Genomic DNA, 19,899 nt, shown 5'->3' with positions numbered 1-19,899 from the left:
ACCATTAGTAATGAACAGAGATAGAGTTTTGCTTATTCTGCCCCTTACTTGATTTTAAGACTCTAATGATTCCTATCTTTTACTGCCTCACATACGTATTTCATACCTAAAATTTTATATATGCTTTAAAAAAAATCTCACTCTACCTTAACGTATGTTTCTTGAAACATTCTCAAAAGAGTATAATGACACTTTGAATTGTCATTGAGTTGTGTGTGTGTGTTTTATGATAATGATTAATGTTATAATTGTCTTAGAAGTGAGGGCATGGGGCACCTGGCTGGCTCAGTCAGAGGAGCATGCAACTCTTGATCTAGGGGTTAAGAGTTCGAGCCCCACATTTGGTACAAGGATTACTTAAATAAATAAAACTTAGAGAAAAAAAAAGTGAGGGCAAAAGAGTTATATGGTAGTTTCAAGGACGACTCTGAAACCCAGTCCTTATTTCTCCCACCCACTAACCTTCACAGCGTTATCACTTCTTTATAAATAATACCATCAATCCTCTATCCACATTATTCCCAGCTAGCCAACATCCACAAGACCCAAGGACCAGCCCAGCTAGAGCCCTTCAGTGCTTCTCCACCAATACTGAATGCCTCATCTATCTCCTAAACTTAAAATCTATATATCCAAAAGGTTACTTCAACCTCAACCTGAACAGTCTTGTGCCTGGTAAAAAAAAAATCTTTCAAGTATCAAGGAAAATGCTTTTCCCAGATAACCAAAAACTGAAAGAATTAAGCTCCAATGCATGTGCAGTACAAGAAACGTCCTAAGAATATTCTTCAGGCATAAGAAAAATTGTACTAAATGGAAATCTGATTCTAGACCAGGAAATGAAGATCACCAAAAAGATAAATTTGTGGGGCGCCTGAGTGGCTCAGTCAGTTAAATGTCTGACTTCCGCTCGGGTCATGATCTCACAGTCTGTGGGTTCAAGCCTCACATGGGGCTCTGTGCTGACAGCTCAGAGCCCGGAGCCTGCTTAGGATTCTGTGTCTCCCTCTCTCTCTCTGCCCCTCCCCTGCTCGCACTCTCTCTCAATAATACATAAACTTTAAAAAAAAAAAAAAAAAGGTATATTTGTATGTAAATATAAAAGACTTTTTTCTCATTTTTAAATATCTTTAAAATATAATTAACTTACTTAACACAAACATAGCAACAATGTATTGTGGGGTATATAACATATACATAGAAGTAGAATGTGTGACAACAGCAGCACAAATAGAGAGAGGAATGATGTATGTTGTCAAAATCTTGCACTATGAGGGAAACATTACAATGTTATTTGAAAGTAGAGCATAATGTTAAAGATGTATATTATAGGGGCGCCCTAAGTGGCTCAGTTGGTTGGGCTGACCATCTGACTCTTGATTTCAGCTCAGGTCATGATCTCACAGTTCATGAGTTTGAGCCTGTGTAAGGCTCTGCACTGACAGCATGGAGCCTGCGTGGGCTTCTCGCTCTCCCTGTCTCATTGCCCCTGCCTCTCCTCTGCTCTCTCAAAATAAATAAACATTAAAAAAAAAAAAAATGTGTATTAAAAACCCTACAGCAAATGTTTTAATTAAAAAAAAATTTTTTTAATGTTTATTTTTGAGAGAGAGAGAGAGAGAGACAGAGTGTGAGTGGGCAAGGGGCAGAGAGAGCAGGAGACACAGAATCCGAAGCAGGCTCCAGGCTCTGAGCTATCAACACAGAGCCCACACGGGGCTTAAACTCGTGAACCGCGAGATCATGACCTGTGCCAAAGTCAAATGTCAAACCGAATGAGTCACCCAGGAGCCCAGCAACTGTTTTTTAATAAAAAGATAAATACAACAGTATCATAAAGAATACTCAATCCAAAGGGAGGCAGATAAATAGGATAAAAGAAACAAAAATCAAGTGTGGAAAAAACAAAGTACAATAGCAGAATGGCAGATTTAAATCCAAACATTTTGAGAATGATACTATGTTAAGGGTAAACATTGTAGTAATTACAATTAAAGACACAACTGTACGCTATCTATAAGAAGCCTACCTTAAAAACAAGTTAGAGGTAGGTTAAAACTAAAAAGACAGAAAGATATACCACAAAAGTATTAATCGAAAGAAGCATACAGTGGCTAGTAACAATGGAAAACGCAGAATTCAGAACAAGTAATACATTATCAGGGGTAAAGAGGGCTATATAATGTTAAAAGAGTGGATTCATTAGGAAGATGTAACGATACTAAGTATATTGTGATTTATAATAAAAAATGTATTTAGTTTTGTTTCTAGCATAGAGATTCTAAAACCCTCAGAATTTCTTAAGTGAGAACTATAAAGATGTCTTATGTTAAGGAGGGGACTGTGAGAGAGCACCTAAAGATAGGGACTTTCTGGTTGCCAGGAGAACCAATTATATGATTAGAAGGCTGTAATTTTAGCCCCACTACCTTCTGACCTTTGGGGAGGGGGGGGGTTACAGGATGAATTAATCACCAAAGATCAGTGATTTAATCAATTGTAGTTAACTAAGCCATCATAAAAACCCAAAAGGACAGGGTTCAGAGAACTTGCAAGTTGGTGAACACGAAAACATGCAGGGAGAGTGGAGCACCTGGAGAGGGCACACCCTTTCCTATGTATCTTGCCTCATGTGTCCCTTCCATTTGGCCATTCCTAAGTTATATCCTTATAATAAACTGTGATTTAGTAAATAAAGTGTTTCCCTGAGTCCTATGAGTCACTCTAGCAAATTAATCAAACCCAAAACAGGGGTCATTTTATCCTTCCAACTATACCAGGTTGGTCAGAACTTCAGGAGACAATCTAGATCTGTTAACTGGCATCTGAAGGAGAGAGACAGAGGCAGTCTTGCAGGACTGAGCCCTTCACCTGTAGAATCAAATGCTATGTCTAGGTAGACAGTGTCAGAATTGAATTGTAGGACATCTAACTAATGTCCAGAAATTGTGCGGATGTGTGGGGAACCCCCGAGCCTCCCATACTGTAATTAGGTCTACACACACACACACACACACACACACACACAGTTAACACAGCTTCAAAATAAATGAAAGCAAGTACTAATGAAAGAATGGAAAGGAAAACAGTCAATCATTTTGGAGATTTTAATATTTCTCTCACAGTAACTGAAAGAAAACAAATAGAACAAAAAAATAAAGTTATAGAAGATTTGAACACATACGATCAACATGTCCTAAACCAGCAGAATATTCTTTTCTAATGAACATGGAACATTCACAAAGCCATTATTCTGAGTCTCAAAAAGTCTCAATAAATTGAAAGGCCTAAAATCATACAGAATATATTCTTCCATTATGATATAATTAAACTAGAAAGGTATTTAGGAATAATCAAATATTTGGAAACAAAGCACAATTCTAATAACCCAGGAGTCACAGAGGAAATGACAAAGAGAAATCAGAAAATGCTTTGAATAGAATGAAAACAGAACCCATTAGAACTTGTAAGATATAGGTTAAGCAGTGTTTTGAGGAAAATGCGTTACAAGAGAAAGTCCAAAACATAATGATCTGTTCCCAAAGTAAAAGGCTAGAAAAAGAAGAAGTTAAACCTAAAGAAAGAAAAAAAATGAGAAATTAACAAAATAGAAATGGGCAAAGAAAAATCGATAGACAAAAACTTTTTTGGAAAAGGTCAATAAGTAATCCCTCAGGCAAATCAATACAAATCCTACAGACATTAAAAGAAAAATAAAGGAATTTTCTAAACAATGTTATAAAAAAAAATGTTATAACTAAGCTAAATGGACAAGTTTCTTGAAGGCCCATATGATAAAACTGGCTCAAGAGAAAAAAGAAATGCTGAACAGCTCTACAGCTCTTAAAATACACTGAATTTGAGTTTAAAAGTTTCTTACAAAGAAAACTACAGACCCGACTGCTTCACTGCTCAGTTCAATCATATATTCCAAGTACAAAAACATGCCAACCCTACACAAATTCTTTCAAAAAGCAGAAGGAAGGAATAGTTCTTAAACTCATTTAATGAGGCTAGTATTACCTTCGTACCAAAATCAGAGAATAACATTACATTATAAAAAAGAAAACTATACTCCCATACTTCTTCACAACAGTGGATACAAAAATCCTTAACAATATCTGAGTAAATCCAGAAAAAAAATTTTTTAATATTTATTAATTTTTGAGAGAGAGAGAGAGACAGAGACAGAGACAGAACATGAGCAGGGGAAGGGCAAAGACAGAGGGAGACACAGAATCTGAAGCAGGCTCCAGGCTGTGAGCTGTCACCACAGAGCCTGACACAGGGGTCAAGCCCACGAACCATGAGATCATGACCTGAGCAGAAGTCAGAGGCTTAACTGAATGAGCCACTCAGGCGCCCCCAGAAAAAATTTTAAAGAGAATAAAATTCATGACCAACTGAGGAAAACCCCAGCAATGCAAGCTTGGTTTAACATTCAAAATCAATGTGATTCACTACACTCACAGACTAAAAAATAAAAAACACATATGATCATCAACATATATAAACAAAAGCATGTGACACATTTCAACACCCGTAAGAACCACAATCCAGCAAAGATCTTCTTCGATTTATTAAGCCTATCTACAAAAAGCCTAAGCTAACATACTTACTATGGTGAACAGTCGACTAAATGCCTTCTCCCTAAGATCAGGAACAAGATAAAGGTATCTGCACCAGTGCAATAAGGCAAGAGAGAAGAAATAAAAGGCATACAGATGGAAAGAGAAAAGTAAACTGCTTTTACTTGCAGATAACATGACTGTGTATGTACACAAATAATAAACTACAAAAGACTGTCAGAACTAATAAATGAATGAAACAAAGCCACACAATACAAGGTGTATACAAAAATCAAATGCATTTCCATACAGACCTAAGTAGCCAAACAATCTGAAAAAGAACAACGTTGAAGGAGTTACACTGACTTAAACAATTATTATAAAGCTGGAATCATCAACAGAATATTGGTGTAAGACTAGATAAAAAGATAAATGGAACAGAATAAAATGGAGAACACACACACACACACAAAGGTTAAGTTTTTGGCAAAAGTGTCCAGGTAATTCAGTGGGAAGAAATCCTTTGCAACAAATGATGCTAAAACAAATGGGTATCAATATTTTAAAAAGGAAAAAACAAAAGAGTAGATTCTTATTTTATTTTATTCTCTTCTACTCTATTTTACTTTAGAGAGAGAGGGCGAGCGGGGGAAGGACAGAGGGAGTGGAGTGGAAGAGAGAGAATCTTAAGCAGGCTCCATGCCCAGCACACAGCCAACATGGGGTGCTCGACCTCATGACTGTGAAATCATGACCTGAGCAGAAATCAAGAATCAAATGCTTAACTGTGCAGGTGCCCGAGTAGACATTTTATAACAAAAGATACAGACACAGCAAATATGCACATCAAAATATGTTTCATATTACACATCAGAGAAATGCAAAATTAAAACTACAATTACATACAATACTTGCAACTAGTATATATGTGCCTAAAATTTAAAAACTTGACATATAAAATGTTGCTGAAAATGTAGAACAAATGGTTATGTGCTATGCAGAATTCTAAGATGGCCCTCTGAAATTCCCAGCCCTAGGTATACAAACATCTTTTCTCGGTTATTCAAATACTAATCTAGGTATTGGCTCAAAGGGATTTTGTATATGTAATTAAGATTCCAAATTAGTTGACCATACGATAAGACTATTCAGGTGGGTCTGTTCTAATCATAAGAGCCTTTTAAAAGCAAAAAGGGGAGGGACGCCTGGGTGGCTCAGTCGGTTGAGCGTCCGACTTCAGCTCAGCTCATGATCTCACAGCTCGTGAGTTCGAGCCCCGTGTCAGGCTCTGGGCTGACAGCTCGGAGCCTGGAGTCTGCTTCGGATTCTGTGTCTCCCTCTCTCTGCCCCTAACCCACTCGCATTCTGTCTCTGTCTCTCTCAAAAATAAACATTGAAAAAAAAAATTAAAATAAAATAAAAGCAAAAAGGGGAAGTCAGAGATTCAAACCATGAGAATTCAAGACTAGGGAGTGAGCCCCATGCCACTGAATGCAGGCAGCTTGTAAGGGCTAAGAGTAGCCTCTAGCGGACAGTAAACCAAAGAGCAGAGAGCTCAATCCTACAAGAGCAAGAAACTGAATTCTACCAACAACATAAATGACCTCAGAAACAGAATCTTCCCCAGAACCTCCAGACAAGAACTCACTCTGGCTGACACCTGGATTTCAGCCTTGTGATTCCCTGAAGAGAGACCCCATGTTAAACTAGCATTAGGGTTAAGTGCTGTTTTAAGCCACTAAATTCACGGTAATTTGTAACACAGCAATAGAATCAACACCCAGATGTATACAGTATATGTAGCTAAAAGTAAAAATGTTGACATGACAAGTGTTGGTGAAGATAGAGAACTGAAATTTTTATGCAGAATAACACATTTTGGAAAACAATTTGATGGATTCTTTAATAATTTTTTAAGTGTATTTTTGAGAGAGAGAGAGAGAGAGAGAGAGAGAGAGCGCAAGCGGGAGAGGGGCAGAGAGAGAGAATCCCAAATAGGGATTCTCTGTCAGCAGGGAGCCTGATGTGCGGCTCAAACTCACAAACTGTAAGATTATGACCTGAGTGGGGGCGCCTGGGTGGTGCAGTCGGTTAAGCGTCCGACTTCAGCCAGGTTACGATCTCGCGGTCCGTGAGTTCGAGCCCCGCGTCGGGCTCTGGGCTGATGGCTCGGAGCCTGGAGCCTGTTTCCGATTCTGTGTCTCCCTCTCTCTCTGCCCCTCCCCCGTTCATGCTCTGTCTCTCTCTGTCCCAAAAATAAATAAAAAACGCTGAAAAAAAAAATTAAAAAAAAAAAAAAAAAAGATTATGACCTGAGTGGAAACCAAGAGTCGGATGCTTAGCTGACTGAGCCACCCAGGTGCCCCTGACGGATTCTTAATAGTAAGTTTAACATAACATTCAGAAATAAAAACATGTCCACATAAAGATGTGTATACATATATCCACAGAAGCTCTGTTGTTAACAGTCCAAACAAGAAACAATCTAAATGTCCATCAACCATCAAATGGATAAACTGGTGTATCCAGACAATGGAGTACTACTGGGTAGTGAACAGGAAAAGACTACTGATACACACAACAAAATAAATCAATTTCAAAATCAGTAAGCTAAGTGAAAGAAGCCAGATACAAAACATTACATACTGCATAATTCCATTTATAAGTAATAGAAAAGGCAAACTATAGTTACCAAAAGATCAGGGGTTGCTAGGATTTAAGAGGGTATCAGGTAACATTTTAGAGTAACAAGAAATGTTCTACATCTTGATTGTGGAAGTGCTTACAAAACTATACATCTGTCAAGACATATTAACTGTATGTCTGAAATTGGTTAATTTTACTATATGTAAGTTATACCTCAATAAAACTGATCTCAAGTATAATGGAATTGCTTTATAACTCATAGATTCAAGTCTCTAGTTAAGAAATATAAACATCTCAGGGTGCCTGGGTGGCTCAGTTGGTTAAGCATCTGACTCTTGGTTTTAGCTCAGGTCATGATGTCACGGTTCCTGAGTTTAGCCCCACATCAGGCTCCTATACCCTGGCAGTGCAGGGCCTGGTTGAGATTCTCTCTCCTCTCTCTGCCCCTCCTCCACTCACTCTCTTTCCCTCTCAAAATAACTTAAAAAATATTTTTTATTTTTTAATAAAAATATTTTTATTATATATATTATATATTATATATATTATATATTATATATATTGTATATATAATATATATATTATATATATTATATATATTATATATATCATCATCACTTTCTTTTAAAATAGTAATAGTTTCCTCTCATATAATTCAAGAACTATATGGATTTTTGTTTATATAACATACTCATTTCAAGGCAGCAAATATTTTTTAGATTAATTTTCAATGAGAAACCAGAAGCTTATAGTAATTTTAATTCTAATACAGTCTAATTATAGTCCTTCTAATTCTTTCATCCTTTACTTAGTCCCCTTCTTAGATCTTAAACTCCATGAAGGCAGCAATTGTTTTCATTATCCTTTGATATCCCTTGCCAAATTTAACATTGTCCTATATTTATGCAAGGAAGTATTTTATAGGTGCATGTAAAAATCCAGATAGCCTTTAGGAACCTGGTTTAAGTGGCATGTTAAGCATCAACATATTAAAGAACATGTTTGGGGCACCTGGGTGGCTCAATCAGTTAAGCATCCAACTCTTGATTGTGGTTCAGGTCATTATCTCATGGTTCATGGGATCAAGCCCTGAGCCACACATCGGACTCTGTGCTGACAGCATGAAGCCTGCTTGGGATTTTCACTCTCTTTGCCCCTCCCCTGCTCACACACTCTCTCTCTCTCTCAAATAAACACAAAAAACAAACAAAACGAACGAACATAGTTAAAGGGTATATTATTCAATAAATTCTTAAACGCCCAGTTATTAAAGAACTTTAGATTTTTGCTTCCCTTGATACTCACCCTCATAAGTATCTACTAAGCACTTGATGTCCAATAAGCAGGCAGTACTCTAATACTTAAGTAATATTTATAGTTCCCAAGAAGAGCCTATAACCAAATAAGACAATGTTGTCACCTCTTAAAGTCTACTAAAGATAAATGTCTACATATTCTGACAGCAGCCCTTTGAAAATAGTCTAAAATTTACAGTATGCATTCATAAAATTTATTTTTATTCTCTTACATCTAGACACTTCAAGATCAAAGTAACTCTAAACAAAATGAAGTAAGAGATCCAAAAATACTTTCATTTCTTTGCCAGAAATATTCCTATTCCTGATTTAATGTGTATCAAAATTGATAACTACAATATGGTAAATTTGAAAAAATACTAAATAAGAAAAAGTGAGAGTCCAAAAGTCTTCATCTGCTGAAAGACAAAGTTTGCCAACTTCCCACAGTTAATATAATTATTATAAAGAAACCAGTTTCTAAAGTAAAATCACTAACCATCTTAATACTTGTTTGAGGACAGATTATTTCTTACTCTCAGAAGTATACAACAAGGGGTTCAAACTGTGGCTAGATCAATTTGGGTGAAAGGAAGTGAAAAGATCATAGACTTCCAGGGACCAATCTCTTGTCTCTATCTATCAGGCTGAGTTCACAAGTACCCCTTTCTCTAGACCTGACTTTTCCATTCAGGAAATAGGGAAGTTTGGGGGCACCTTGGTGGCTCAGTTGGTTAAGTGTTTGACTTTAGATCTTGGTTCAGGTCATGATAGTTTCGTGAGTTCGAGCCTCGCATCAGCTCTGAGCTGACAGCGCAGAACCTGTTTGGGAATATCTCTCTCTCTCTCTCTCTCTCTCTCTCTCTCTCTCTGTCCCTCCCCCACCTCTACGTGTGCACACACTCACTCTCTAAAACTTAAAAGATAAAAATAAAGTTATTTTAAAAAGTTCAACTAGATGACTTCAAGGGATCCTCCTAGGTATATTGTTTTTTGACTACTAATGAAGATGCTAGACATACTTAAATATGGAAGAGAGAAGGAGAGGGAGGGAGATAGGGAGAGAGAAGGCAGACATGGAATGTCAAGAAACACCTTGAAGCATCCTGCTGGTCCAGAAGACAAAAGTTTCCCAAACAGAGTATGCTTAACTTTATATTATGTTCTTTTGTAAGCCAGTCCAACAGACAGTATAAGAAAAGGCAATAAATCTCAAAAACAGCAGATGCTGTTAGCAATACAAATCAAACATGACCTTAGTTATAGCAACAAATCTGGCAACAGGGATTTTGTAGATACTCTATAAAAATTAGTTATGATGCTATGGTATGACAGAAATGTTCGTTAATACAGTATACCACTGTTAAAGTGACCAGTTTTCCAACAGAAGTTAGTAACATCTGACCTTGTCAAATTATTTTAGAAGGAAAACAAAACCCTAAAATTTTCTAGCCTGATAAATACTCCAAAATTTTACTCTATAACTTCACCTAATAAATGACTGAAGGTACATAATGTTAACTATTTTAAAGATCCTACTGCATATTGGGGCCTGAAATAGTGATACCTATTATTTTGCAGTTTAAAATTTACCTAATATCTAACCTAACCAATCCTATTTTTCTCTTCTAAAATTAACCATGATTTCTGTATGTTTACCTTATATCCTACAAACTTGTTGAATTCATTAGTTCTAGTTTGTTTGTAGATTTCCCAGGATTTCCTATGTAGACAATCATGTCATCTGCAAATAGGGAGATTTTCCTCCTTTCCAATCCGTATACCTTTATTTTTTTCTTCCCTTATTCCAGGTAGAGCTTTCGTTGAAAGAGTGGTGAGAGCACATATTTGCCTTGTTACTGATCTCATGGGAAAAGCATTCAGTCTTTGCCATTAACTATAATGTTACCTATAGGTTTGATTTTTTTTTTTAATCTTATTTATTTTTGAGAGAGAGACAGAGTACGAGAAGGGGACAGGCAGAGAGAGAGGGAGACACAGAATCTGAAGAAGGCTCCAGGCTCTGAGCTGTCAGCACAGAGCCCAACACGGGGCTTGAACCCACAAACCGCAAGATCATGACCTGAGCTGAAGTCAGCCGCTTAACTGACTGAGCCACCCAGGTGCCCCCCTCCTATAGGTTTTTATAGATATTCCATAACCAACTGAGTTAGTTCCCCCATGTATGTATTTTTACTTTTTTTAAAGAAACCATGAATGGGTCCTGAATTTTATTAAATGCCTTTTCCATCAAATTATGTGATCATGTGAGTTTTCTTTAGTTGTTCATACAGATTATTTATACTGAGTTTCAAATAGTGAACCAGCTGTGCATCCCTGCAGTGAGCTCATACTTGGTTATAGTATACAATTTTCTTTCCATTCTGCTTAACTAACTCTATTTGCTTACATTCTGTTAAAATTTTTACATATACATTAATATGGGAAAGTTGATAGCGTTTGTACTTTTGGGGGCAGGTATCAAGGTAATGGGGGCTACTCAAATCATCTATTTCATATTGGGTGAACAGTAGTGGTTTTTATTTTTAAAGGAACGGTCCATTACATTACATCAAAGTTGTCAAATTTATATGTGAGTTGTTCATAGTATATCCATATGATCTTTGCCAGGTCTGAAGGGTCTATGGTGATACCCTCCACTTCATATCTGATACTGAGAATTTGTTTCCTCTTTTGTTCCTCCCCATCTTATAGAGGTTTATCAATTTATTGATCTTTCTGAAGACCCAACTCTTGATTTCATTCATTTTCTCTGTTTTTGTCTTCAATTTCAATGATTTCTGCTTTTATCTTTATTTCCCCCTTCTTTGCTTTGGGTAGATTTTGCTCTTTTTTGTCTTTTTTCAGGTTCTTGAGATGGGAGTTCAAGATTACTGAGCCTTTTTTTTTTTCTGAAATGTGCATTTAGCGCTGTTAAGTTTCCTTCTCAGCACTGCTTTAGCTACATCCCACAAATTTGTTCAATGGATTGTATTCTTACTGCGTTTTGTTTTTCATTACAGTTATTCTTCAGTGCATGACACATAGAAAATACTTAATATTTTTGAATTATCACTGAAATATACTTTTGTTGTAAATCTTTATTAGGTACATCCATTTTTGTTATTTCTTTGGGAAAATGTATTAAGTTCCAAACAACTGTCATATGAACTTTAAACACAGTCCGCTCACCAATTAATCATCTTTATGCCAACCCAAAATTTTTACAGGAGTGTATGTCCAAAAAGTTAAGAATGATTATCTTCCAGTGTTTAATACACTGTAAGCAATTAATAAAAGGAAGGATTTAAGAATAAGATTTCATTCCCAAAGGTGTAAGATACTTCTCAAGTAGCAACAGACACAACAAAAGCTTTATTAAAGCAGAGACCTCTCTGAAAGTCTAGGTTTGCAAAAACCCTGCTGGCTCTTTTCATCTGGTTTTACTTATAACAATAACATTATTTCCATCAAATTAAAACAATTCCTTATATAAAGTCCTAATATCTCAGACTAAGTTCAGATGCACTAACTTAAATTTTTAAATAACTACCTTGGTTCCGGGGCTCCTGCTGGGTGGCTCAGTCAGTTAGTCGTTTGGTTTTGGCCCCAGGTCATGATCTCATGGTTCATGGGTTTGAGCCCTGCACTGGGCTCTGTGCTGACAGCAGGGAGCCTGCATGCGAGTCTCTCTCTCCCTCTCTCTCTGCCCCTCCCTGTTGTTCTCTCTCTCTCTCCCCCACCCCTCTAAAAATAAACTTAAAAGAAAAAACTACCTTAGTTCAAACAAAACATGCAAAACAATAAATGTTACTTTGTCAACTTCTCATGGGCTTTTTTTAAAGGCAAAAGCTGACAGATCTAGAAAGTAATCTTTACAAGTTAGCTTTGTAAATATAAATATGGATGGAAAAAAGAAAAGTTTACTGAATACAAAAAAAATGAAATAACATTTATGTGCTGGGCACTCTTTTAGAGACTTTACATACATTTATCTCATTTATCCTCCAAACAATCTTCTTGGTAAACAGGGACGTCAAGGTTAAGCAACTTGCACAAGGTCACAAAACTGGTAGTGACAGAGACCAAATTTGAACTCACACTAACATAATTCCCATAGTATTCTCACCAATATATGATAAAGCTATATCCTCTCTATATTATATAAGAGAAGCTGTAAGTTACTGAAACTGTTTTCCTCTCATCTTGGAAAACTTATTAGGTTCAAGTGGCTAGTCACTGCCAACTTACACTGACAAAGCAATTTAAAATGTGTTGTTCATATATCTAACATAGTCTCAATCACAAAAACGAGACAATAATAGGGTGTGAGATAGGTGGAGACAGTTGAGAATAGTATAGCAATGGAAAATATAAAACACTATATTACACAGAAACCATCCAACAACTTGGAACAATAATTTGGTATTATATTTTAATTTAAAAACATACATAATCCTAAAACAAAATAGAAAACTCTGTATGCACAGCATTTTCAGTAATTATAATTAAGAAAATAATCTCAGAACAGAGGAAATATAACCCCAGTAGTAGCACAGTTCTGGATGATGGTAAGAGACCAACTACCCTAACTAGTGTGAAAGTAAGCAGTTCAAAGTATAAGTTAGTAAAACGAAAGGTCAAGGAAGACTAAAGCAAGATGTGCATAAACAATTAAGGAATGGGGGATCCTAGAGGGAAAATGTGACATAGATACTAAATTGTGAATGAAAAACTGGAGTATCCAGGAAGATGTTAGATGACAGCAATGAAAAGAGATAAAGGAAAACACAGTCAGATAGAAGGAAATGACTCTGCGTGAGAATTAAGAAGTAATAATCTATTAGGGGGTTGCCAAATTATGGCCCCAAGCATATCAGGCCTACCACCTCTAGGGGTTTGGTTTGGTTTTTTCAGTGATTATCTTTTTTTTTTTTTTAATTGAAGCATCACTGACTTATACTAGTTTCAGGTGTACAACATGATTTGGTATTTGTATATATTGTGAAATGATCACCATAGTAAGTCTAGTTAACATCAATCACCATAGACAGTCACAAAATTTTTTTTCTTGTGATGAGAACATTTTTTTTAATGTTTATCTGAGAGAGAGAGAGAGAGAGAGAGAGAGAGAGAGAGAGAGCGAGAGCACATGCACACACACAAGCAGAGGAGGGACAGAGAAAAAGGGAGAGTCCCAAGCAGGCTCCAGGCTGTCAGCACAGAGCCCGACATGGGACTCAATCCCACAAACTGTGAGATCATGACCTGAGCGGAAATCAAGAGTCAGACACTTAACCGACTGAGCAATCCAGGCACCCCTCCTGTGATGAGAACTTTTAAGATGTACTCTTGTAACAACTTTCAAATATGCAGTACGGTATTATTAACTATAGTTGCCATGCTGTAGATCTCATGACTTACTTTATAACTAAAGTTTGTATATTTTGACCACCTTCACCTATTTCATCCACCATCTCTTGCCTCTGGCAACTACCAATCTATTCTCTGTATCCATGAATTCAGTTTTTGGTTTTGTTTTTAAGATTCCACAGGTGAGGGGCACCTGGGTGGCTCAGTCGGTTAAGCGTCTGACTTTGGCTCAGGTCATGATCTCATGGCTCATGAGTTCAAGCCCCATGTCAGGCTCTATGCTGCAGACAGCTCAGAGCCTGCAGCCTGTTTCAGATTCAGTGTCTCCCTTCTCTCTCTGCCCTCCCCCACTAACACTCTGTCTCTCTCTCTCAAAAATAAATAAACATTAAAAAAATTAAAAAAAAAAAAAGATTCCACAGGTGAGATCATACAGTAATTTTCTTTATCTTATTTCACTTAGCATATTGCCCCCAATCCACATTGTTGCAGATGGATTCTTTTTTTTATGACAGTGATATTCCACCCTACACACACACACACACACACACACACACACACACACACACACCATAGTTTCTTATCCATTCATCCATCCATCCATTAATAGACGCTTAGGTTGCTTTATGTCTTGGCTACCGTAAATGTTACAATGAACATGAGTGTACATACATCTTTCAGAGTTAGTGTTTTCATTTCCTTCAGATAAGTGCCCAGAAGTGGAATTGCTGGCTCATACAGTTCTATTTTTAATTTTTTGAGGAACCTCCATGCTGTTTTCTATAGTGGCTGCACCAACTTAACAACAATAGTGCACAAGTGTTCTCTTTCCTCCACATCCTTGTCAAAACTTATTATTTGGCTTTTTAGTAACAGCCATTCTAACAGGTGTGAAGTAATATCCCACTGTGGTTTTAATTTGCATTTCCCTGATGATTAGTGATGCTAAGCATCTTTTCATGTACCTGTTTTCCACCTGCATGTCTTCTTTGGAAAAATGTCTATAGAGATCCTCTGCCTATTTTTTAAATTGGACTGTCATTTTGCTATGAAGTTGTAGGGTTCTTTATATATTGTGGATAATATCCCTTTATCAGATATATGATTTATTAATATTTTTCCCAGTCAGTAGGTTTCCTTTTCATTTTGTTGACAGTTTCCTTTGCCGTGCATGAGCTTTTTAGGGTGACAGTCCCACTTGTTCACTTTGGCTTTTGTTGCCTTTGCTTTTCCTGTCAAATCCAAAAAATCATCACCAAGACAGATGTCCAGGAGCTCACTAAGTTCTCTTCCAGTTTTATGGTTTTACATTTAAGTCTTTAATCCATTTTGAATTGATTTTTGTGTATGGTGTAAGATAGTGGTCCAGTTTCACTCCTTTGCATGTGCCTGTCCAGTTTTCTAAACATCATTTATTGAAGAGACCAGACCATCCTCTTCTCAATGTGTAGTCTTTGTTCCTTTGTCATAAATTAATTGACCATATATATGTGTAGGTTATTTCTGGGATCTATATTCTGTTCCACTGATCTAGGTGTTTGTTTTTATGCCAATACCATTCTGTTCTGATTACCATAGCTTTTATGGGTTTGGTTTTTTAACATAATAGCTTTAGGGACCCCTTGGTGGGTCAGTCGGTGAAGTGTCCAACTCTTGATTTCAGCTCAGGTCATGATCCCAGCGTCGTGGGATCAAGCCCCGTGTTGGGCTCTGCGCTAAGCATGGGGTCTGCTTAAGATTCTCTCTCCCTCCCTCTGCCCCTCTCCCCTACTCGCACACTCTAAAATAAATAGCTTTATACTGAAATATAATTCACATTCCATACAATTCACCCACCTGAAGTGGATGGTTTTTCATAGAGTTGTGCAGCCATTACCACAATCAAATTCCTCACACTAAAAAGAATGCCCATATCCACTGACAGTCACTCCCCATCTCCCTGACTCATCCTAGTAATCTACCTTCTGTTTTTACATACTCTCCCTTTCTGAATACCACATATAAATGCAACCATACAGTATGTATTCCATAATTGGCTTCTTTTACTTAGAATATTTTCAAGGTTCATTCATGTAATACAGCAAGAATCAATACTTCATTTTTACTGCCAATAATATTATATGGGTATACCACAATTTATTTAATCTGTGTACATGTGGCCTGTTTCCATTTTTTTTTTTTTTGGCCATTATGAATAATACTGTATAAACATTCATATGCAAGTTTTTTCTTTCATTTCTTGTGGATACCTGGGTATGGAATTACTAGGTTATATAACAACTCTATGTTTAATATGTTATAGAAATGTTTTATAAAGCAGCTACAACACTTACATCCCCACCAGCAATGTTATGAGGATTTTGATTTCTCCATATCCTCACCAACACTTATCTGGTCTTTCTGATTATAGCCATGCTTAGTGGGTATGAAGTGGTAGCTCTTTTTGGTTTTGATTTGCATTTCTCTAGTGATATTGAGCATCTTCTCATGTGCTTATTGGACATGTGTTTATCTTCTCTGGAGAAATGTCTGCTCAAATCCTTTGCTCACTTTTTAGCTGGGTTTTTTATTGTTGAATTGTAAGACTTCTTTATATATTCTAGACAGAAGTCTCTTATCAGTCTATGAATTGTAAAAATTTATCCCATTCAGTGGGTTGTCTTTTCATTTCCTTGATGTTCTTTGAAGCATAAAAGTTAACTTTTATGATGTTCAATTTATTTTTCTTTTGATGTTTGCACTTTTAGAAAGAATTCGCCACCTGTGTTTTTATACTAAGGTTTTTTTTCCAACACAGCCATGCTCATTTGTTGTGTATTATCTATAGCTGCTTCAAGCTACAATGGCAGTTTAGTAGTTGCAAAAGACTGTATGGCGCCCACAAAGCCTAAAATATTTACTGTCTGGTCTTTTACTGAAAGTTCTCCAACTTGTTCCTTCACTTGAGGCGGCTGCTGCACAAGGCAAGTGATATCCTTGGTAAGGAAGCAGAATTTTGATTAGGGTAACCTAGGTACAAAAAATATTTTTGTGAAGAGGCTGACAACACAGGGTTATAGCCACGTATTGGTGAGGGAAGAAATACAGTATTAACATCAGAAACCAGATATAATTTCACTGCCTATAATCCCATCAGTAATCAGTGACTTCTGTCAGAGCACCAAATAAAATACTGAGCTTGTTTTTATTACATAAGGCCTAGTGATGGAAGGTAAACTAGGGACAATTTATAAGATCTGCCTTGAAGGAAGGTGGTCAAAAGGCACAAAGGTCTTTTTTTGGTATGTAAGAAACCTGGAAAATACAATGGAACTTAAGAAAAAATCTGTAATGAGACTTGGAACCTAATAAAAAGAGACACTTGAGAAAGTGCTCCCTGCTTTTTTTTTCCTTCAGGCATATGCTGGTATATGAAATTGTGGCGGTCCTCTTTGGACAAGTGGACCTTTAATGTGAACTTGACCTATGTCTCTGATGAAACTGGATGAACTGCTGAACCACTCTGTTAACTCTGATTCTGGGCTTCTCATTTTGTGAATTAGTACATTCCTTATTATTTGGGACACATTTAGTTGGGTGGGTATTCTGTTACTTATACCCAACACTCTGATACATTTTCTACTTTGTTAATGGGTACTTACTGGACAGAGGCTGCACAGAAATCAGAATGAAGTGATTATGAAACCCAGATCTGCTAAAAATACTACAGACTAGTTTTTAGTAGTTTGATTTTTCTTTTACACTTTTTTGATGTTTATTTGTGAGAGAGAGAGAGAGAGAAAGAGACAGAGTATAGGTGGAGAAGGGGCAGAGAGGGAGACACAAAATCTGAAGCAGCCTCCAGGCTCTGAGCTGTGGGGCTCAAGCTCACGAACCACAAGATCATGACCTGAGCGGAAGTCAGACACTTAACCAACTGAGCCACCCTTTAGTAGTTTGATTTTTTAAACTTTAAACAGTATTTTGCACTTTATCAAGCACCTTAATAATTATCTTACTCAGTACCCACAAGAACTCTTAGTCAGTCTGGTGGCCACTTTACAAATAGAGTGTGTGTGTGTGTGTGTGTGTGTGTGTGTGTGTGTGTGTGTAAATTCAGCATACTCCATTAGAGATCTTCCAATTTATATCTCAACAGTGTTCCACCACACCATATTATGTTCCATAACATCAAATAAAATTCACTGAAAGCAACATAACAACAAAATGACGACAATCTTCTTTCAGTACTTAATTGTCTGACATTATACAACTTTATTCTAGGAGTAATATGACCAGAATAAAATGTCCAAATAGCTGCTACATGTCAAATTCAAACTGGACAAGCAGAGTGACCAGAAGAAATCTAGCACCTTATAATAGCTCTACTGAAACCTGTGTGTGTGTGCATATACATACACATACACACACAATTGTATTGTATTATCATTTTTTCCTCCACGTGCCTGACTCAATCTATGCTATGGAATCTTTAGAGCTGTGTATTTTTTCCTTCATTTTTGTCCCTAACGCTATGTTTGATAGATGCAGTGGGCAAACACAGAAGTTCGCTAAATTAAGAAATCAAAGATCTAGAACGGGAGTCTCAGTTTATCAGCTGTTCTAGAATACACTTAGTACAAAAATGTTATGGTAAATCAACTTAAGTAAACAAAAACACTATTTATAAATTGAATCTCCTTTATTTATGGAAAAGTCTACTTACCATTTAACAAATAAAATAACATACTCACATCCAACTGATAATTTACTCAGATACACAAAAAAGCTCTTGAAGCATAAAAGAAGTCCTGTAACTTTCAGAATCAGTAGTATCCTTCAGTAGCTTCCCCACCGTGCTAATGCACTTAAGCACAGGACTTTCAAATACCTCCACAGACCTAGACAATAAATATAACTAACACAGCTGCACCTCTGCTGGCTTCCCAAGCCAGCAAGCAAAGTGTCTATTTACCTATCCACCACTTACACTTATATCCTATGAGAGATACTACAATGGGAACAGGCTTTACAAAGATGAATAAAAATGCATCCCCTGCTTTAGAGGAGGCCACAGTTTAGGGGAGGCATTAAACACAATGAAATATGGCATATACTATTATGAAAGTGACTTACAAATGGCCACTAATTGCCTGAGGGAGTTGGTAAAGTTTTCACCCGATGCCATTGGAACAGGATCTTGATATTTGCCAGAGAAAGGAGAAGCACAGTGCAGATGAAAGAAAAAAATATATACAAAGGCACCAATAAGTTAAAAAAAAAAAAAAAAAAAAAAAAAGATGAGACACTTGAGAATCAAGTGATCTGACTCGGTTATAGCATAAAGATGGCTAGAAACAATGATCAGAACATGAGTGGCATCCAAAGGAATTTAAAATTTTAATAGAAGAAGAGGTAGCATTGACTTTCAAATAAGGCAGTGACACTGGATTTCCTTTTCAGAAGAAAAACTCTGGTGGCAACTCTGGAAGACAGAATGAAGAAGGAAGAAACTGTAGGCAAAAACATCAAAGCATTATGGTGGCTATGGAAATAGTCCACATGAACTATAAATGAAATTCCAACAATGCCAGGGGCAATGGGGATAAAGAAGGTGATTCAAGAGGCATTTGGGGGATTCTAAATGGAAAGACAGGTTTGTTATAACATGATACTGATGCTCCTGAAAAAACTTCATGCTCTTAAAACTACGATTAAAAATAACATGGCTTGGGGCACCTGGGTGACTCAGTCAGTTAAGCGTCTGCCTTTGGCTCAGGTCATGATATCACGGTTTGTGGGTTCAAGCCCTGCATCAGGCTCTGTGCTGACAGCTTGGAGCCTAGAGCCTGCTTCGGATTCTGTGTCTCCCTCTCTCTCTGCCCCTCCCCTGCTCATGTTCTCTCTCTCTCTCTCTCTCTCAAAAATGAATAAACATTAACACAAAAACAAAAACAAAAAAACATAGCTTGGGGCACCTGGCTGGTTCAGTCATTAGAGCATGTGACTCGATCTCAGAGTCATGAGTTCAAGCCCCA

The 19,899-nt window shown here is 37.0% G+C and overlaps 1 protein-coding gene across 1 annotated transcript in view; it reads right to left on the bottom strand.

The window, feature by feature from the left end:
* Nucleotides 1-19,899, bottom strand: part of PPP3R1 (protein phosphatase 3 regulatory subunit B, alpha) — a 70,972-nt gene that overhangs the window by 38,002 nt on the left and 13,071 nt on the right. The gene's annotated exons all lie outside the window — the stretch shown is intronic.

The sequence above is a fragment of the Neofelis nebulosa genome, chromosome 9 (genome assembly GCF_028018385.1).
Source record: "Neofelis nebulosa isolate mNeoNeb1 chromosome 9, mNeoNeb1.pri, whole genome shotgun sequence".
In the NCBI taxonomy this organism is placed as follows: domain Eukaryota; kingdom Metazoa; phylum Chordata; class Mammalia; order Carnivora; family Felidae; genus Neofelis; species Neofelis nebulosa.
This window is presented reverse-complemented; position numbering and strand designations above follow the sequence as displayed.